We start from the raw sequence: 22,258 nt of genomic DNA, 5'->3' as shown, positions 1-22,258 counted from the left end.
AAAACTGGGAGGGCAGACTTAAGATTGCCGCCCAGAGGGTGGATCAGTGGAAGGGTTGGTCCTTGACCCTGAGGGAAAGGGTTAACCTGGCCAAGGGGTATTTGCTCCCTTTATTAATATACCTGGGCAGCGTCTGCATCTTGCCAGAACCTCTTTGGACACGGGTCTACAGCCTGTTCTTCCAACTATTATGGGGGAATAGGCTGAACCTGATCAAGAGGGAGGTCACGTATCGCACGAGGAGACTAGGAGGGTTGGGTATGGTCAACCCAGTGGTGTTTCTAGTAAACACCTTTCTTAAGGCAAACATCGCCAACCTCTGGTTAGAGAGGGCTCCTCCGTGGGTATTCTCCTGTAGGGGGTGGTTTCGGCCTTTCTTCCAGCAATGGGAGACAGGAGGGCGGGTGAAGGACCTTCGCACGCCTCATGGGCATCTTCCGGCTTATGCTACCCTGGTTGTGAAGGTGATCCGCCGGTGGGGTCTGGGAGTGTGGGAGATCAGGACCTTGTCAAGGAGGTTACTTGACAATAGGGTTCTGTTGACCCACTTCCAGAAGCCCCTGGCCCTCAAGGATTGCCCAAGCCGGGATCTGGAGGTGGGGCTCGAGTTATTAAACTCTAAGCGGATCCCCTTGAAGGTTTGGGACTTGGCTTGGCGCTGCTTCCATGGGAGACTGTATGTGAGGGACAACCTGAAGTACAGGAACTCTGATGACCGGGATTGTCCCCGCGAGGAGTGTGGCGACATGCTTGAAAGCATGGAGCACTTCCTGCTTCGGTGTCCTTTTAATACAGAGGTCTACAAGAGGGTGGGTGCTTCCATTGGCTGGCCCAGGCTGGCAGGCCTTTCCTATGCGGAGTGGGCCTATGGGGCATTCAGATCCCTTGGTGGCCGAGATCGGGGCACTGTTTTCTTAGTTAGCTTAGTGACTAGGTTTTACACGTGGAACGCACGGTGTTTAGTGTCCACCCAGCAGAAAGTCCTCCCCCGGGAAGAGGTGATTAGGAACATCCTGGGTGACCTGGCAAAAGTGCGCTCACTGGAGTATGAGAGGCTGGGTGCAGGGAGGGCTTCCCTTCTATGGAGGGGGTTCTCATTTAATGTGCCCTAGGGAGAGTTAGGGTATGTGTGTCTGTGATAGGGTTAGTTTAGTCCCTTTCTATATTTTATATTTATTTGTAGGGTCAGATGGATGTGTAGGGTCAGGGAGGGACAGACAGGGACAGTCTTTAGGGATAAGTAGTTAGCATTAGGTTGGTAGTGAGGGTCAGAGAGGGACAGGTAGGGAAAGATTGGTAGGGCAGTAGGGACAGGTTTTTCTTTTTCTTTAATAGGGAGGGACAGGCTGTTTGTGTGTTAGATTAGGGTGAGAGCCTCGGTAGTCTCCAGTTTCCTGGTGGTGGGCTGCTCCCCTCACATTATAGTTTTTTGTTTTACGGCATTGGAAACCCGAATATAGGGCTTGCAAGCACTGAACTTGGGTCTGACTTTTGGTTCATGTTTATGGTCAGTTGTTTATATTGTGCTATTGTTATGTTGTGTTTGCTTTGGTTATGTTGTGTAATGTATATACGTGTATAGTTTTGTGTATTGTATGGGTGGGGGGTTTAGTGTAGGTTGGGTGGGGGGTTTCAGGGGGGGAGGGGGGAGGGGTTTTGGGAAAATGGACGTCCTACGGGATGCGGGAAAAGGGACCCGTTATTTGTGATTTTGATGGCCACAAACTTTCGTGGCTTGCTGTGTTAAGGCCACAAACTTTCGTGGGACCTTGGGTGTTTTAAAAAATGGTGGTGGAAAAAAAAAAAAAAAAAAAAAAAAAAATATATATATATATAAAAAAAAAAAATATAGGGTTGCTGTGCATTAAATTTTCGGCCAGGTGGCCTATTTCTTTATTTTTGGCGATGGGCCAGTTATTTAGTTTTCCTTTTTTGTTAGGGGGTTAGGTATGAATGTGCAGGTATGGATGTTGTGTATGCTGGGGGTCGGGTGCGTTTTAGGGCGCACCCTGGAGGTATGGTAGGGTCTTCCCTTGCTGGGGGGTCTCCTAGAAGAGTCTGCTGGAGGACTTGAACTTTGTGTCGTCATATATTTCTTTGTTGGACTCTATATAATTTCAGATTTTAGGTTATGTCTTGCTGGGGTTTTGTTGGTTGTTAGTTGTTTGTTTGTTGTATAATTGTATCTGTGGTTTGGTTTTTGTGTTTTGTATATGTGTTTTTGTACTTTTATAATAAAATAGAGTTCCAGTTCTGTCTGCTGGTGCTTTTACAGATATTTGTAGAATTTTTTTATCTTAATCCTGATTATTTGCTTAAAAAGCAATTCAGAGAACACCGTTTATCTGCGCCATTTGCTTATGTAGGGAGAGCTGCTGCTGTGTGACAGATTTGCTTGTGTATTAGGTAGTGTAGGGAGAAAAACCGTACATTACACATAAATATTTGTATACAAAGGCCCAGGTCTCAGGGCCCAGGAATACTTTTCTTTGGATCTTAATCCTCATTATTTGCTTAAAAAGCAATCCAGAGAACACCATTTTTTCTGCGCCATTTGCTTGTTGGCACTGCATAATACAGCCAGGTCCTTTCCATATTACAGTGCTAAAAATCCAGCTATTTAAAACTGGTTTGTCCATCACACGGATCACATATAATTGTGCTGAAAATATTGCCATTTCTGGCCTCCATTGAAATTTTGTTGCAGTGTATCAGTGAACTTATTGACATGATGTCGGCGCTGTTAAAAATAGTTACCTACAGGCCAGGTATTTAAAACTGTGGTTTGTCCGTCACATGGATCACATATAAGTTCGCTCCAAATTCAGCCATTTGTAGTGAGCGTGGAAGATATTGTCCTCCATTTAAAATGGGCAAGGCAGGTGGAAAGGGACGGAGAATTGGACGTGATGGTGATGGTGCATGCAGAGGCCGAAGCCGTGGGCAAGCTGAAATTGTGCCACAACAAACACCCACATATTCTCGCTCGACCTTCCTGTCACAATTAATAGGGGACCGCAGAAAAGCACTATTGAACACAGAGCAGTATGAAAAGATTATTGGTTGGATAGCAGATAATGCTTCCAGTCACTTAGCCACCACCACCCTGTCTTCCACACAGTCAAGTCTCAGTAGCCGTGAGTCTGGACTGCATAGGGGGAGGGAGGCAGAGCACTCCAACAGGCAGGAAGAAGCAGTGTGGTGGCCGCAGACAGAAGGCGGGCAACTGTTCCTTGTAACACCAACACAACGGAAGTTGCCAATACAACTGTTAGGTCTTCCCGAGTCTGGTTGTTTTTTAAAGACTCTGCCAATAACCCCCAAAAGGCTATTTGCACCACCTGCCAGGCCAGCATCAGCAGGGGTAGCAAAACTACCAGCCTGACCACCACCAGCATGATCATGCACATGGCAGCAAAGCACCCGACTTTGTGGGCCGAACCCCAGGGTCCAGGAAAAGTGTCTGCGGGTGACACCACTGCTTCTTCCGCTGTTGTGCGTGCAAACCAATCCCCTGTCCAAAGTGTATGCGAAGATGCCTCCTGCCCTGCACCTGTCGTTGCACACTCTCAACTAGCACCATCAGCAAGCACGTCCTTGTCCCAGTGCAGCGTTCAATTGTCCATACCCCAATCCTTGGAACGCAAGTGCAAATACACAGCCAACGCCCCACAGGCAACACTACTAAATTCCCACATTTCGCGACCGCTTTTGCTTGAAATGTTGCCTTTTAGGCTCGTGGAGAAGGAAGCTTTCCGCAACCTGATGGCAGCGGCCGTCCCTCGGTACTTAGTCCCCAACCGCCACTATTTCTCCCGGTATGCCATCCCCGCATTACACAAGTACGTGTCCCACAACATTAGCCGTGCCCTCAACAATGCAGTTACAGGGAAAGTTCACCGAACCACGGACACGTGGAAAAGTGCTTGTGGGTAGGGAAGGTGCATCTCACTTACAGCACACTGAGTTAACATAGAGGAAGCCGGGACCCAGTGGGACCTTGGGACGGAACACATCATCCCAACGCCAAGGATTGCGGGCCCTAGGTCAATCAGGGTTGCCCCCACAGTCTACAGCTCCTGCACCTCATCCTCCTTAGCCTTCTCCTCCTCTTCAGCCTCCATCTCCGAAATGACCACATCATTCACAAGCTGGAAGCGCTGCAGCACTACCTCAGCCAAGCGGCAACAGGCTGTGCTGAAGCTAATATGGTTAGGTGGCAAACTGCACAATGCTGAAGAGTTGTGGACAGCTCTGAAAGAGCAGGCAGATCTGTGACTGACACCGCTGATCCTACAGCCAAGCATGGTAATGTGTGACAATGGCCGGAACCTGGTGGCGGCTCTGAAGCGAGGTGAGCCTGGCCCATGTGCTTAACCTCGTGGTTCAACGGTTTCTAAAAAGTTACCCGGAGCAGCAGGACCTGCTTGTCAAAGTACGCCACCTTTGTGCCCATTTTAGATAGTCAGCTACAGCTTCTGCCGCCCTTGCCATGCTTCCGCAGCGTTTGCAGCTTCTGGCTCAGCAACTGGAGTGTGTTATCCCCACGCATTGGAACTCTACACTGCAGATGTTTGGAAGGATTTGTGAGCAGAAGAGGACAGTTGTTGAGTAACAGCATCAACAAGGCCATCGGTATTCAGTTCAGACTCCACACATAAGACCTCAGGAGTGGACATGGGTGTCAGACATATGTAACATCCTCCAAAACTTTGAGGACTCCGCCAAGATGGTGAGCGGTGATGACGTCATAGTTAGCATCACCATCCCGCTTCTTTGTTTCTGAAACGCTCTCTGCTCACAATCAAAGAGGATGCATTGCAGGCGGAGCACGATGAGATGGAGCAAGGAACCATGCAGGGTGATTACACATAGCCCAGCCTCATCTCATCCCAATGTGGATTGGGTGACAATGAGGAAGAGGAGGAGGAGGAACAACAGGAGTTAGTTTCATGCGCTGTAGACGGTACTACCTGCACAACTGTCATACCGTCTGTTCAGCGTGGATGGCCTGAGGAGGAGGAGGAGGAGAGCATGGTCAGTCGTCCTCTTGGTGAGGACACGGAAGTCTCGCCTGTTAGCAGTCTGACATGCACGGCTGAGTTTGTTACGCTGTCTTTCCCTTGGCCCTCGCGTTCTCAATATTTTGGGTGACAGTCATTACTGGTTGGTGACACTTCTAGACCCACGCTACAAGGAGAACTTTCACTCTCTTATTCCTGAGGCGGATAGATCTACAAAAATAGAGCTGTACCAGAAGGCCCTTTTTGCGGAACTATTAACAAAAATTCCCTTTTGAAAACGCTGGTGGCAGAGTGCACACTTCGTTGGACACCCAAGGAGTACAGCCGAGAGAGACGCAAATCCAATCCAGCAGAGGCAGGGGAACACTGTCAAAGTTCTGGGAGAGTTTTCTCAGCCCCTCCAATCGCACAGGCCCTGAGGCGCGGGGTACTCTCACAGGAGTGCAAAGTTTGGGAAGATACTGAGGGAGTACCTTGCTGACCATACCAACGTCCTCCGTGATTTCTCTGTGCCTTATAATTATTGGGTATCCAAGCTGGACAAGTGGAATGAACTGGCTCTACGTCTTGGAGGTCCTGGCCTGCCCTGCCGCTAGCGTTTTATCAGAGCCGGTTTTTAGTGCCGCTGGTGGAATTATAACTGATAAGCGCATCCGCCTGTCAACTGAAAATGTTGACAGGCTGACTCTTATAAAAATAAACAAGGGCTGGATTGGGCCAGATTTCTCAACACCACCGAATGATAGCAGCGTAACATAAACTCAAATCCAGTGTCTTTTTTTGGGAGGTGTATTCCCATGCACCTTTTCACACCCACACATGGGTATACGTTTCTTGATTTTGGCTATTTGCTCTTGTCCTTCTCCTTCTCCTCATCCTCATCCTTCACCACCATATCACCAGGGTGACCGTGGTCCATGATGCAGCACCCACATCATTTTTTTAAAGGGTGTTTATGATGCCCGTAAAAAAAATTTTTTATACAGTGTGTTCATGTATACCCCCCAGGGGTAAATGTTTGTCAGGCCATACACTTAGCGCATGGGCATTACAAGTGTAGGAGACCTGCTCCTTTCTAATGGGAACATTTTTTTATGAGGCCCTCCTCCACGTCTTTTCCAAGGTGCATTGGAGTGCCTCCCAATTTTTGGCAGCCCTTGCATTCACTACATAGGCCAACACTTTGGGAGACCCACTTCCTAATAATGGGAACATTTTTTCATGAGGCCCTCTACATCTCTTTCAAGGGGCATTGGAGTGCCTCCCAATTTTTGGCAGCCCTTACATTCACTACATAGGCAAACACTATGTGAGACCCACTTCCTAATAACGGGAGCATTGTTTTCAGGAGGCACTCCTCTAAGTCTCTTCAAAGGGTATTGGGGTGCGTCCAAATTTTCAAAGGGGTATTGGGGTGCGACCAAATTTTGGCCAGCCCTGCCACTCACTGCATACGCAATAACAGTATAGGAGACCCACTCTTTAGTAATGGGAACAACAAAGCATAGCCGGCTGATGGCTCTCTAACAATAGTGAGGGCCGACTGCTGGCCCTTTAAGAATAGTAAAGGCCGCCTGATGGCCCTATAAAAATAGGCTTTGTGACTTTCAGAGACCCTCCTTCATAAATGAAACAGGATGTGTCTGATCATGTCTCACACACCACATGGCCAGATAAGGTTGTAAAATGTTAAAATGACATTTCCTGGTGAATGCATTTGTCACGGTTGAAAGCAATGCAAAAGTGCAAAAATGCATCAGAAACGCTATGTGTGAACATAGCCCAAGGTGTGGAGGAGTATTTTTGGTTTTGGTTATTTATTTTGCCTTATATACAAGTCATTACCCTGTAAAGGATGTTCCTTAACATATTTCCCAGAAAAATCCATTTTGGTTTCATTTTTATAAGTTTTATTGTGAGTCAGTAAAAGTGGCGTAATACCTCTGACAACGTTGCTGATAGCGGTGACCTGGGAGTTAGAAATGCTTCCAGGAGTCTTCCCAATGCTGTTCCCATGTCATTTGAGCAATGTTCACATCGATTTGGGCAATTTTTAGGCCCTCTGCAGACCGCCGGGGGGAGCCGTCTGAAAAATGCTCGAGTTTCCCATAGACTTACATTGGGCTCGCTGCTCGGGTCGAGCACCCGAGCATTCCAATTTGCTCGACCCAAGCATCGAGCACCCGAGCATTTTAGTGCTCGCCCATCACTAGCCTTAATCTACTTGCTGTACAGAGGAGCTCAACACATCAATGGAACAGGATAGGTGAGTAGGTTTTATTTTTTTATTTTATCAGTAAATACTTTTAGATGATTGCAGGGACCATCATACTGTGTGGGCTGTGGGGGCCATGTTATTGTGTTAAGGGGCTGTGTGGCCATCAAACTCTGCATGGTGAACTGTGAGGGCTATGATAATGTGTGTGAGGGGCCTATGAAGGACATAATAGTGTGGGGTATGATACTCCTCTGTGCAGGGATGTGTCTATCATTAAACTGTGTGGGTTGAATAAGGACGATAATATACTGTGTGTAGGGGAACTATGGGGACCTTATACTCTGTTGGGGTACTGGGGAGGGCATTATACTGTGCTGCATCACTGTAGGGAAATCATACTTTGTTGGAGGTACTGTGGTGGCATCAATGTATGGGATATTGAGGGGACATGATGCTGTTTTGGGGGAACTGTGGCAGCATTATTCTGAGTTGGTGGGTCTGTGGGAGCATCATGCTTTGTTTGGGGCACTGGAGGGTCATCATTCTGTGCATTTGGGGAGTCTTGTGTGGGAAATTTGTGTGATGGGATTCACAATGGGTGTATCACACTATGTGTGTGTGTGGGAGCATTTTGTGGGGCATCATACTCCATGTAGGCCATGAAAGGGGTATCCTAGTGGCTGAGAACACTAAGGACCTTCAGCATGTGGTAAAATTACTATGTAAGTGCCAATTGTCTCTTCAGAGAGGAAGAGGACTAGAACTCTAGTGCCACCTATTGGAAGTAGCAATCCTAAAAGTCAATATCGACTCTCTAATGAGCCTTGTCACATGACTTAGGATAAAAGCCAGAACCAGAATCTTAATTTGCACACACTGTGTTTCAGGATACTACCTTTCGTCAGTGCAAAGTGTGAGATCTGGTTTGGCTGGGTGAGAGGCGTCTGACTGGATTCCAAGGGGTAAGGTTTTTCCTTGCGGAGCATGACATGTTAAGCATGTCAAGGTGAGGAGACTTTTAAGCCGCAATGCTCCTCTGGGAAATATGCAAATTGTCTTTTCAGAGAGGAAGAGGACTAGAACTCTAGTGGTTATGGAATTTATCCTAAGTCATGTGACAAGGCTCGTTAGAGAGTTTATATTAACTTTTAGGATTGCTACTTCCAATAGGTGGCACGAGAGTTCTAGTCCTCTTCCTCTCTGTAGAGACAATTTGCATATTTCCCAGAGGAGCATTGCGGCTTAAAAGTCTCTTCACCTTGACATGCTTAACATGTCACTCTCTGCAAGGAGAAATGTTACCCCTTGGATCCCGATATGTAAGTGCCAAAATACATGTCTATCTACCAGTCTTGGGAGTTGGTAGGTATGCCCTTCTGTGACTGCACCTATGCACTATGACCCTGCCTATTGCACAGAAATATTTTTTGGGTGGCAGGTCAGAGAGGGGTCCAATTAGGAATTAGGATTTGGGGGCCCCCATGATTTTTCTGTAGCCCCTGTCTATATCCTGCTAGTGCTCATCTGGCTATTTGATTTCAGCAGAGCTTCAACAGTATCTTTGAGTCAATGGATTTATTGTAGACATTTACACCTTTCCTGTCTGTTCTAACCCTTTCATGACATGCGCTGTACATGTATGGCGAAGCGCAAAGTGCATTCCCACAAACCACTGTACATGTACGGCGCGATAATTGCGCTGACTCACATGCAGAGATGGCAAAATCATCAGCGGGTTTCAGCTATACATCATAGCAGATACCTTGCAGTAATGCCCACGATCGGTATCGACAGCAGCATCAATTTGCTTACCAAGAAAGGGGGGCTTCCTTTCTGCTTTGATCGGCATGATGGGATTGCGATTGTGTCATGTTGATGGGCTCATGGGTGACTCCAGGCCAGAAATTGACTGCAGAGTCATCCAGATATTGTGGCCTGTAAACACACCTCCTGTCTGAGTCTGATTGACAACTCTAACACCATGCAATGCAAAAGCATTTCAAAGTATTAGATCAGCGATCAGACCAGGGAAAGCTGATGTCCCATACTGAGACTTAGGCCACGACCCCACTGTCCGTATTTGTTCAGTATTCGGTCAGTATTTTTTCTCAGGAGTGGGGCCAAAACCAAGTGAGGAACAATCAGAGAAAAGGTATAATAGAAACAAGTCAACAATTCTATATTTATCACCCACTCCTGGTTTTAGCTCCCACTCCTGAGAAAAAATAATGACCAAATACTGATAGTGGGGCTGTTGCCTAAGTAAAAAAAAAAGTGAAATAAAGTTTTTAAAAATGTGAAAAAATAAAAGGGAAAGTACAAAAAAAAATGGAAAAATGTTTTGCAAGTAAAAACACTATTTTTCTGTAAAAACAAATGTAGAGTAAAAAAAAAAGTGCACATATTTGGTATCAACGCATCTGGAATGAACCAATTTATAAAACTATGAATTAAAGGACAGTGGCGCTGGTGGGAACGTCTAAAGTCCTGCGGCAAATTGGGGCAATAACCACTGGTTGTCCTAGGGATATCAGAGGGAGATATCGCTTTTTAATTTTTTTACTCCTTTCAATCTATAAAACTGTCATTATTTATCCCGTTTTGTGAACATGCCAAAAATATAGCATTTTCATCACATTGACATATAAAACAAAGAATAAAAAGTGATCAAAAAATCACATGCAAAAAAATGGTATCTGTAAAAATGTCATCTTGTCTTGCAAAAAATAAGCCCTTTTATGGCTCCGCCAACAAAAAAATAAAAAAGTAACAGTTGTCAGAATATGACGATGGAAAAACAAATTGTTTGCAAAAATTGATTTTAGTGTGAAAAAGTAGCAAATCATAAAAACCAATAAATCCAATATTACTGCAATCATAATGACCCGAAGAAGAAAGTTATCTGATCACTTTTACTGTATGTGAAAGGCATGAAAAAAAAAAAAAAACATTTAGGAATTTTTGGTTTTCGTTCACTCTATCATCCAAATTTTTTTTTTTTTTTTTTAAAAAAGCGATCAAAATAAGTTATGTAGTCCAAAATTGTAAAACTAAAAATGTTAACTCATCCCGCAGAAAAGAAGTCACACACAGCTCGTTTAGCGGAAAGCTCTAAGAATATGGCGATGTTATAATGTTATAAAAAAACTTCATCTCATCCTGCAAAAAACAAGCCCCTACTTAGATCTTTTGTCTGTCGATGGAAAAATAGAGGTCGTCCATGTTCCTAGTAGTTCAGAAGTGGCTCCCAAAAAAACCCTATCCCGTAAAATCCAGACTCGGAAAGCCAAATGGCTCCCTCTTCTGAGGCCTGCAGCGTGCCCAAGTCACATTTAATATCAAAATATCAACATGTATAGCACTGCTGCAGAGGGGAGAACACACTTAAAGGGGTTCTCTGGGACTAATTATTGATATCTATTTGCTGAATAGATCTTCAATATGAGATCAGTGGGGATCCGACACCAGCACACCCACTTATCAGCTGAATACTGCTCCGGCAGCAGGTGAACCTAAGCGATGTAAGGGCAGAAGACAGTAGCCCAGGACCTTGCTTAGTAGTCGAGTATTGAGCTTCATCTCCCATTGAAGCGAATATACTTCAGCATTCAAGCCCTAACCCTAACCCACCAAGCAATATATGGGTTGGACTGTGGGGAACATCATACTGTGTGTGGGGAACAATGGGTACTTCATATTGTGTGGGGGCACTTTACTAGCATGATATTGTATTGGGGGCTGGAAAGCGGATTATGCTGTGTTGCATCACTTTGGGGAAGTCATACATTGTTGGGGGCGCTGTGGTGGCATCAATGTATGGGACACTATGACGGCATTATGCTGTGTTGGGAGCACTGTGGCTGTATTATACATGCCCCTCTCTCAATCTTGGTGGTTGGTAGGTATGCCCTTCTGTGACTGCACCTACGCCACTGTGACCATGCCGACTCCACATACATTTTTTGGGGTAGGAGAGCAGGGAGGACCTACACGATCTCTATGTCGCCCCCTGTCTGAGAATGTTATCTACTTTGCTATGTCCTGCTAGTGCTCATCAGGAAATTTGATTTTAGCAGAGCTTCAAAAGAAAGTATCTTTGAATCAATGGATTTATTGTGGACCTTTTCACCTTTCCTGTCTGTTTTAATAAATCCTTGTTTTAAACAAAAGTGGCTTACTGAAATGTTTTTTTTCTAAGCAAAATTTTTCATGTGAAATATAATTTGTTGGTAATATAATGCTGATTAAGCAGTCTTCTATCAGCAGTACAAAAAAAATATATCATCATAATGTCTGAAAAAAATGTCATACATTTATGTCACTGCAGGGACACACCCTAACCAACAGCACTACTTCACAAGGCTATGGAAGTAGAAAGAATCAGTGTGAAATAAAAATCATAATATAATAAAAGAGTTTGTCCTGTGAAAACAAGAACACACAGGAGCGCTACACAATGAGATCTCTAAGTTCACCTTTGTGTTTGTAACATTTAGTACTTTTGTTCTCTTTTAAAGCAAATAAAAGATTCCATTAGCTGGCATCTAGTGTAATTAAAGCACATTTAGAAATGTAATATTATATAAAGGATATTACAAAATAAAAGTGAAGTTTCTGAAGGGTTCTTAATAAAGAATGATTCTGGGAATCTAATTATGCAGTCAGGTTCTGTAAGTGCCTTACTGCCCTGAAGTTTGCATTTTTCAGTGTTTGAACTGTAAAAGTTGAGATTCACTCATAATTGTCTTTATTATAGTATTAGTGACTGTTTTGTTTTCTATTATTTTGATGTTTCACTCATACCAATATTTTACAAGGACTAATATAGCTAACTTACTAAGGAGGAGCCGTATATGATGTATTTTTTATAAAACTCATTTATCTTCCAGAACTTTCATTGAACAACTCCTTGGATGAGCTAAGCGTTTGATGGTTTTCCAATCTCATTGGCACTGCCTGGAATCTTTGTGGCACTGCAGCAGAGAAATTCTGTGTTGTACATTAGGGCAGTATGTTTATGTTCTGTAGGAGTAGACCACCATGCTCGATGCTGCATTACCTGGCCTGTTCTTTTATTATAATATTTATTGCAGGGTATTGTTATTCATTTCTTAGTCTTCGTCTTCCTCTTCTGGAAATTGCTATGGGGGGGCATGTCCATGTCCTGACAACAAACAGTATATAAAACACATTCTTTGTTTATGCTGCCTTTTTGTGTTTGGATGTTACCATTCAGTATTGTGGTAATCTAATTTTAGCAATTTCTTTACTTATCTTATATTGCCTATATTTTCCAAAATTCTCTGTGAAATTAATTTTAGTATATGTATTTCAAATGTCTTCCATTTGATCTGATGACAGTTATTATTATTAGTATTATTTATTATTATAGTGCCATTTATTCCATGGCGCTTTACATGTGAAAAAGGGGTATACATATGACGCGCCCCCTGGGCCAGTGTTGTTGGGGATACCCGGAGCCGGATCAGATGGGGGTTGTAGTCTCCGAGTGGCTGTGACCCGGTCCGTGCCCAGGGTGTCAAGCTCAGTGTGTGGCAGTCCTTATGATGTTACTAGATGTTCTTTTGTGTCGACTACGCCACCCGTTGAATTGCGGTCAATACGGCCGCCGCTGCAGCAGGGTCCGCTGAGGCTGGTGATGTATGTGCAGCTCAGGTAGTATAACCCCCAACGGGAGGGGTATAGCCTCAGGGGGTCAGTTGCAGAGGATGGGGGTTGTGGTGGTGCAGCGAGGATGGAAATGAGACTCAGAGTCGGGCTGTGCAGTTCAGAGTTTGTTTACTTACTGCAGTCGTTCTGGTCACTCCGGCCTTAAGTGACCACCCGAGCCGTGCTGCGTCCACCAGGTCCTGGACTCAGCCAACCCCCAGGTGATTCTGGAGCGTGGTCCTGAGCTCCCTTTCTGTCCTGTCCTCTTCTCTGGCCTTCCCCACCAGGGATCCACCTATGTCCGGCTCCCTCGGGCCTCTTGGTGGTAAACCCTTGTCTCTGGGTTCCCTGACCCTATTCCTGGTCTGCCTTCCGGGTGGATTTAGTGGGTGATCGTGGCAGATCGATCCTGCCCACGACCTCCGGTTCCTGGCTAAGGTGTGCTGTAGCCTCTGCCAGCTTGGGATCCGGTACCCTGTTGCCAACTCTTCACCCTCTGGTCTAATTTGGGCTCTTGGAGTTCCTTCTTTCTCCCCCTCTGGGTCTTTCTTTCTCCTCTCTCTCTCTCTTGGCCTTGGAGCTGCTCTTCTCCTCTGCTCTAACAGACTGACCTCACTCTGCAAAAGACTGACGTCTCACTCTGCAAAAGACTGACCCTGATCTAAGATGGTTCCCACCTTATATACTCCCTCTATGTGTGAGCTCAGGTGACCAGCACCCAATGAGCTCCTAACTTTACCCAGGCTGCTCCCCCTATCTGCCCCTACACTACTGGGATGTTCCACCCCCCTCCCACTCCAGCCAGGAACAGACACTGTCGTACCTGCACATTTCTCTAGTGGGAGTACCATCGGTCTGTTCCCCGGAAATGGGATGTGTGTAGTGCATGCAGCCTACTGAGCTCAGTTCCACACTCCATCCTTACCCGGGAGTGGAATATCACACCTCTGGCTGAGGTGCAATACCCCTGTAGCAGCCGAATCCTCAGGGTGCTACATTCCCCCCTGGTAAATCACAGCACGTCCTTGGGCTGTAAGATATAAACAAAAACATCCAAAACATACAATTTTTTTTTTTTCATAAACATAAACATATAAAACATATAAAACATCATCAGCAGCAATAAACTTTTCATATAAACATTCTTGTTTCTGGTTCCTCCGGTCACGGTGCAACTTGTGACCGGGTAAAGTGCTACAGTCTCTTTAAGAAAACAGTTTCCTATAAAACCAGTAGGGGGCGCTTTAGGAAGCGCAACTATATACAAGGGGATATGGCCGCTCTCAGTCCTCGGCCAGGTATTAGGAAAGGAATGACCGCTCTCAGTCCTCGGTCAGTGGGAATAGGGACACACGGGATTCAGTTCAATCTGCTGGTCCCAACGGGGACTATATTTTAACTAGAACAGTTCTTATACCCTGACGGGTAACTATGTACAGTCTCTCTCTACCGTACTTCAACGACGGCGTCCTCCTGCTCCTTCTTTAGATTCTTCAGACCCATCCGGGCCCTCTTGCTCCTCCTCACACCGTAGCTCCTCCTCCGTCAGGCGATGCACATGGAGGGCGTAGGGTCCTTTGGCACATTTGTGCCGGGTGAAGGTGACCTCGTCCCCTACATACAGGTCACGACCTCTGTGTCCCTCCGGCAGATGGCTTTCTACGTCTCTGCGGGTTACAAAGACGTCGCCGGGGGTCTGATGGTCTCTAATAAAGCCCCATCCGTGATGCATGTTGAATTTTATCACAGTCCCGGTGGAAGGGGGACCATGTGCTGCACGGGGATTCCTCCTGGTCCGGCTCTTCTGCTCCGCGCTCCTTATCTGCGCTTGCTGTTCCCGGACCCGCCTCTCTCTCCGCTCCCTCTCGAAGACCTCGAGCTGCTGCCGGCAGCACTCTGCACGCTCTGCTGCGGCCGCCCGAGTCTCCTGAGTGAACCCCATGAGGTCTTCTCCGGTGGGGTCCCACTCGAACTGTGCCTCCTCCAGCGGGGGCGAGGTCCTCTTTACAGGCTTCGGAGCCGGAATCAGGGGCTCGCACATGGGCCTTGCTCTCTGGAGTTCCAGCTGAATGTACTCCTGGGGCCATATGAAGGGCTGCCCATCCGGGCACGTATGCTGGGCGAATAGATCTTCACCCAGGTGCGGCACTCGAGATGTTGAGGGCGCGTTGATGGTAGCGGCGCCCGGGTTGACCAGGCCTTGCGACCAGGCCTGGGGCACCTTAAAGGCAAAGGGCACCGTAAGAACGGCGGCGCCCTGGGTTATTCGGCCCTGCGACCAGGCCGGTGGCTCCGCGGAGGTAGGGGGCGCTGTTGGAATTGCGGCGCCCGGGGGTACTAGGCCTTGCGACCAGGCTGATGGTATTTCCTGCTTTGCCGCGCTCGAGGTCGAGGCGTGTGACGTCACAGGGGTCGCGGCCGCGGTTTCCGGTTGAGGCCTAGTCGGCGGCGGTGACGATGCAGCGACGGGCACGGCAGGGGGAATTTCGGGCTCTGCGACGGGGAGCTGGGGCAGGCACGCGGTTTCCCGGCTCGGGGTAGAGACGTCCCCTTTACCTGCCTCCGTCCGTTCAGCTCCCTTCTCGGCGCCGTCTCCTGCCTTCATTCCTCCTGCGCCATCCTCAGAGGCGGTCTGTCTCCTCGTCTCGGGTGGCGTGCTCCGCTGACGGGTTTCGGTCTGCTGGGCCATCTCTCGGCTCCACTCCGCCAACGTCTCCCGCTGCACCCGGGCCATCCTCCGTGCGAGGCCCTCCAGCGCGGTCTGTGCACACTCCCGGTCTCGGGGGAGCTGTGCTAGGATCTCCAGCAGGCCTTCTGGAGTGGCGACCTGCAACAGGCTCCTGACCACTGGGTCGGTGCTGCCTGACTCTCCCTCCATCTCCAGGTAGGCTCTCTCTGGACTCTCTTCCAGACGTCTTGTCTCCGGGTGCGCTCTCTCCAGACTCCTCCAGGCGACACCCATCTTTGTTCTCTTCTTCTGTCTCCGCCCACATCGAGGGTGGTCCCGGGGCAACTTTGTGATTGTCAGTTCCAGGGGCAGTTCTCTTACGCTGATGGACACTTCCAGCATCACAGTCTCTGTTGGTGGGCGCGGTTTCCGCTTTTGGCGCCATTCTTCGACCTGGCCCACGATGGGAGGTGGCCTCTTGCCACCCTCTGGCACGCCCATAATGGCGTCCGCTCTTCCAAGGCGGGAAATCTTCGGAAATGGCGGGAATCGTCTCCCAGTGGCGGGAAACTCCATGGATGGCGGGAAAAAGCTGCAAATGGCGGACAACCGGCGGGAAACGACCTGTGATGGGGCCCGATGGCGGGGACCCTCCGGAACCGGCAGGAGACTTCTTTTTAAGGTAACGGTGAACTTTTCTTCAGGCACGCAGTACCCGGTTGTTGCGGGCACGTAATCCTGCCGACTACGCCAAAGTTGACGCGCCCCCTGGGCCAGTGTTGTTGGGGATACCCGGAGCCGGATCAGATGGGGGTTGTAGTCTCCGAGTGGCTGTGACCCGGTCCGTGCCCAGGGTGTCAAGCTCAGTGTGTGGCAGTCCTTATGATGTTACTAGATGTTCTTTTGTGTCGACTACGCCACCCGTTGAATTGCGGTCAATACGGCCGCCGCTGCAGCAGGGTCCGCTGAGGCTGGTGATGTATGTGCAGCTCAGGTAGTATAACCCCCAACGGGAGGGGTATAGCCTCAGGGGGTCAGTTGCAGAGGATGGGGGTTGTGGTGGTGCAGCGAGGATGGAAATGAGACTCAGAGTCGGGCTGTGCAGTTCAGAGTTTGTTTACTTACTGCAGTCGTTCTGGTCACTCCGGCCTTAAGTGACCACCCGAGCCGTGCTGCGTCCACCAGGTCCTGGACTCAGCCAACCCCCAGGTGATTCTGGAGCGTGGTCCTGAGCTCCCTTTCTGTCCTGTCCTCTTCTCTGGCCTTCCCCACCAGGGATCCACCTATGTCCGGCTCCCTCGGGCCTCTTGGTGGTAAACCCTTGTCTCTGGGTTCCCTGACCCTATTCCTGGTCTGCCTTCCGGGTGGATTTAGTGGGTGATCGTGGCAGATCGATCCTGCCCACGACCTCCGGTTCCTGGCTAAGGTGTGCTGTAGCCTCTGCCAGCTTGGGATCCGGTACCCTGTTGCCAACTCTTCACCCTCTGGTCTAATTTGGGCTCTTGGAGTTCCTTCTTTCTCCCCCTCTGGGTCTTTCTTTCTCCTCTCTCTCTCTCTTGGCCTTGGAGCTGCTCTTCTCCTCTGCTCTAACAGACTGACCTCACTCTGCAAAAGACTGACGTCTCACTCTGCAAAAGACTGACCCTGATCTAAGATGGTTCCCACCTTATATACTCCCTCTATGTGTGAGCTCAGGTGACCAGCACCCAATGAGCTCCTAACTTTACCCAGGCTGCTCCCCCTATCTGCCCCTACACTACTGGGATGTTCCACCCCCCTCCCACTCCAGCCAGGAACAGACACTGTCGTACCTGCACATTTCTCTAGTGGGAGTACCATCGGTCTGTTCCCCGGAAATGGGATGTGTGTAGTGCATGCAGCCTACTGAGCTCAGTTCCACACTCCATCCTTACCCGGGAGTGGAATATCACACCTCTGGCTGAGGTGCAATACCCCTGTAGCAGCCGAATCCTCAGGGTGCTACACATACATGAACTATTACAAAGGTCTTTAATAGTGTTGAGCGAGCATGCTCAACACTGCTCGGTACTCGCCCGAGCATCACGCTACTCGGGATGTTCGACGAGCACCGAGCATTTCCGGGTTACTCGGGCGGGAGCTCGGGTCTCCGCCCTGCATGTTTGGCGCTCTTTACAGAGCCAATGAACATGCAGGGATTGCCAGCCAGTCACTGTAATGCCGCAGCCATGTTGTTTGTGGGCATTACATTGATTGGCTGGCCGCACAGCGTCACCTCGAGTATTTAAAACTGGGCGCCGCCATCTTGGACACAGTTGCTCCGGATCAGACAGTGTAGGGACAGCGCTGCTGATTTAGGGAGAGATATATAGTGCAAAATAGTTAGTGTAGGGTCTGTAAAGGCTGCCAGATCAAACAAGCAGTCCTTCTCAGGACTAATATCCATCCCAGATATCAGGCAGACAGGCTGTATAGGAGACACAGTGGTTATACCAGCAAACGCTGCATTACAGTCCTGTGTGCTCCTGTTGCTGAAATTGCTGGACTTAGCTCCAGGTCTCGGGGGCCAGGAAAAATCCTTTTTTTTTCATCTAAATCCTCTTTTTTTTCATCCTTCACACTGTACAAATACCCGTCTTATTAACCTTTTGGTGTCCCCCCCCCCCCCCCCCAAAAAAAAAGTGTGTCTCTGATTTTTCAGACACAAATATATGTGTTGAAAATAGTCTGGTGTAGGCTAGAGAAATAGAAGTGTGGTTTTGCAGTTCCACGATTCAAACCTCTGTATTATCCAATTTTGGGCCATTTGTATCTAAAAAAAAAAACAGTTTGAGTGTGTCGCTCACTGTTCAGCCGCAAATATATATATTTAAAAAAGTCTGGTATACACCAGTAAATTATAACTGTGGTTTTGCTGTTCCATGGTAAAAAATCTCTATTATCCTGCTTTTGGCATTTTTTGCCGTAAAAAAAAAATAATAGTGTCTCCTGATTGTTCAGACACAAATATATCTGTTGAAAATAGTCTGGTGTAGGCCCGAGAAATACAAGTGTGGTTTTGCAGTTCCACGGGTCAAATCTCTGTATTATCCTGCTTTTTTGCATTTTTTGCCGTAATGAAAAACAGTAGTGTCTCCTGATTGTTCAGACACAAATATATCGGTTGAAAATAGTCTGGTGTAGGCCAGATTACTAGAACTGTGGTTTTGCAGTTCCACGGGTCAAATCTCTGTATTATCCTTCTTTTGGCATTTTTTGCCTTAAAGAAAAACAGTAGTGTCTCCTGATTGTTCAGACACAAATATATCTGTTGAAAATAGTCTGGGGTAAGCCCGAGAAATACAAGTGTGGTTTTGCAGTTCCACGGTTCAAACCTCTGTATTATCCACTTTTGGGCCATTTTTACCTAAAAAAACAGTTTGAGGGTGTCTCTCACTGTTCAGCCGCAAATATATTTATTGAAAATTTTCTGGTGTACCCCAGTAAACAATAACTGTGGTTTTTCCTTTCCACGGTAAAAAATCTCTATTATTCAGCTTTTGGTATTTTTTCCGTTAAGAAAAACAGTAATAGTTTCTCCCTGATTGTTCAGATTGTTTAAAAGAGTCGGGTGTAGGCCAGAGAAATAGAACTGTGGTTTTCCTCTTCCACGGTTCTAATCTACTTTTTATAACCCTTTTTCCATTGACAGTACGAGTGTAAGCTATTTTACTTCCTTTACAATGGGCAAGGTGCGTGGCAAGGGACGTGGAAGTGGACGTTCTGGTGATGGTGCGTGCAGAGGACGGGGCCGTGGCCAAGGTGAAGATGTGCCACAACCAACAGCCACATCTTCTCGCTCCCACTTCTTGACTGAATTACTAGGGAAGCACAGAACAACACCAGTATTGCGAACTGATCAGTGTGAACAGGTTATTAATTGGATAGCAGATAATACTTCCAGTTACCTGGGCACCACCACCTCCAGTCTGTCTTCCACACGATCAACTCTTAGAAGCCATGAGTCTCGACCGCATACTCCTCCTCACCCTGATGCTCCTCCCACCATGCCGAGTGTCATCAGACAGCAACTGATCCCACACTTGGACACTCTGAAGAGCTGATCACTGGTCCATTTCCAGATTTGTGCCCCTCGCCTGCTCCGCTTAAAGTGGTGGAAGAGGAGATCCCATGTAGCGATGCCCAAATATTTGAACAGCCACGGCCACAGGAAGTCGATGCTGGCAATTTGTCACAAGAGGTGGACGATGACGACACACAATTGCCAGGAAGTGAGGAGGAGGATCGTGGTGCGCAAGTGGAAGAGGAGGAGTTGGTGGATGATCTAGTAACTGACCCAACGTGGCAGGAGGACATGCAGAGCGAGGCCAGCAGCACGCAGGGTGAGGGAGGCAGAGTACCCCAACAGGCTGGAAGAAGCAGTGTGGTGGCCACACACAGAAGGCGGGCAACAGTTCCCCGTAACACCAACACGAGGGACGTTGCCAGTACAACCTGTAGCTCTTCCAGATTACTAGAACTGTGGTTTTGCAGTTCCATGGGAACAATCTCTGTAGTATCCTTCTTTTGGCATTTTTTGCCGTAAAGAAAAACAGTAGTGTCTCCTGATTGTTCAGACACAAATATATCTGTTGAAAATAGTCTGGTGTAGGCCCGAGAAATACAAGTGTGGTTTTGCAGTTCCACGGTTCAAACCTCTGTATTATCCACTTTTGGGCCATTTTTACCTAAAAAAACAGTTTGAGGGTGTCTCTCACTGTTCAGCCCCAAATATATCTATTGAAAATTTTCTGGTATACCCCAGTAAACAATAACTGTGGTTTTGCCATTCCACGGTAAAAAATCTCTATTATTCAGCTTTTGGTATTTTTTCCGTAAAGAAAAACATTAATAGTTTCTCCCTGATTGTTCAGATTGTTTAAAAGAGTCGGGTGTAGGCCAGAGAAATAGAACTGTGGTTTTCCTCTTCCACGGTTCTAATCTACTTTTTATTACCCTTTTTCCATTGAGAGTACGAGTGTAAGCTATTTTACTTCCTTTACAATGGGCAAGGTGCGTGGCAAGGGACGTGGAAGTGGACATTCTGGTGATGGTGCATGCAGAGGACAGGGCCGTGGCCAAGGTGAAAATGTGCCACAAACAACAGCCACATCTTCTCGCTCCCACTTCTTGACTGAATTACTAGGGAAGCACAGAACAACACCAGTATTGCGAACTGATCATTGTGAATAGGTTATTAATTGGATAGCAGATAATACTTCCAGTTACCTGGGCACCACCACCTCCGGTCTGTCTTCCACACGATCAACTCTTAGAAGCCATGAGTCTCGACTGCATACTCCTCCTCACCCTGATGCTCCTCCCACCATGCCGAGTGTCGTCAGACAGCAACTGATCCCACACTTGGACACTCTGAAGAGCTGTTGACTGGTCCATTTCCAGATTTGTGCCCCTCGCCTGCTCCGCTTGAAGTGGTGGAAGAGGAGATCCCATGTAGCGATGCCCAAATATTTGAACAGCCACGGCCACAGGAAGTCGACGCTGGCAATTTGTCACAAGAGGTGGACGATGACGAGACACAATTGCCACGAAGTGAGGAGGAGGATCGTGGTGCGCAAGTGGAAGAGGAGGAGGTGGTGGATGATCTAGTAACTGACCCAACGTGGCAGGAGGACATGCAGAGCGAGGCCAGCAGCAAACAGGGTGAGAGAGGAAGAGTACCCCAAAAGGCAGGAAGAAGCAGTGTGGTGGCCGCACACAGAAGGCGGGCAACAGTTCCCCGTAACACCAACACGAGGGACGTTGCCAGTACAACCTGTAGGTCTTCCAGAGTTTGGAATTTTTTTAAAGACTCTGCTGATAACCCCAAAAAGGCCATTTGTACCACCTGCCATGCCAGCATCAGCAGGGGTGACAAAACTACCAGCCTGACCACCAGCAGCATGATCAGGCACATGTCAGCAAAGCACCTGACTTTGTGGGGCGAACCCCAGGGACCACGACCAGTGTCAGCGGGTGTCACCACTACTTCTTCCGCTGTTGTGCGTGCAATAGAACCCCCTGTTGTGTGTGCATTGGCAATCCCCTATCCATACTGCATGCAAAGATGCCCCCTCCTCTCAGTCTTCACTTGTTATAGCAGTTTCTCAAGAAACAGCATAAACGTCCACGTCCACGTCCCACCGCAGCGTTCAATTGTCCATATCCCAGACCTTTAAATGAAAGCAGAAATTCGTAGCTGACGCCCCACAGGCCACAGTCAAGAATTCGCACATTTAACGACTGCTTGCGTTGGAAATGCTGCCTTATAGGCTGGTTGAGACAGAATCCTTCCGCAACCTTATGGCGGTGGCTGTCCCTCTGTACTCGGTCCCCAGCCGACACTATTTTGCCCAGTGTGCCATCCCCGCACTACACAAGCACGTGTCCCAAAACATCTGCCGTGCCCTCAACAACGCAGTTACTGGGAGAGTCCATCTGACAACGGACACGTGGACAAGTGCTTGTGGCCAGGGACGGTACATCTCCCTGACGGCACACTGGGTAAACATAGTGGAAGCCGGGACCCAGTTGGACCTTGGGACGGAACACATCCTCCCCACACCGAGGATTGCGGGCCCTATGTCAGTCAGAGTTGCCCCCACAGTGTACAGCTCCTGCGCATCATCCTCCTCCTCCTCCTCATGTTCAGCCTCCATC

Source organism: Phyllobates terribilis, unplaced genomic scaffold, assembly GCF_046119375.1.
Source record: "Phyllobates terribilis strain yellow unplaced genomic scaffold, ASM4611937v1 Scaffold_1__5_contigs__length_1240528914, whole genome shotgun sequence".
Lineage (NCBI taxonomy): Eukaryota > Metazoa > Chordata > Amphibia > Anura > Dendrobatidae > Phyllobates > Phyllobates terribilis.
The sequence above is the reverse complement of the archived record's forward strand: the minus strand, read 5'-3'. Positions refer to the sequence as shown.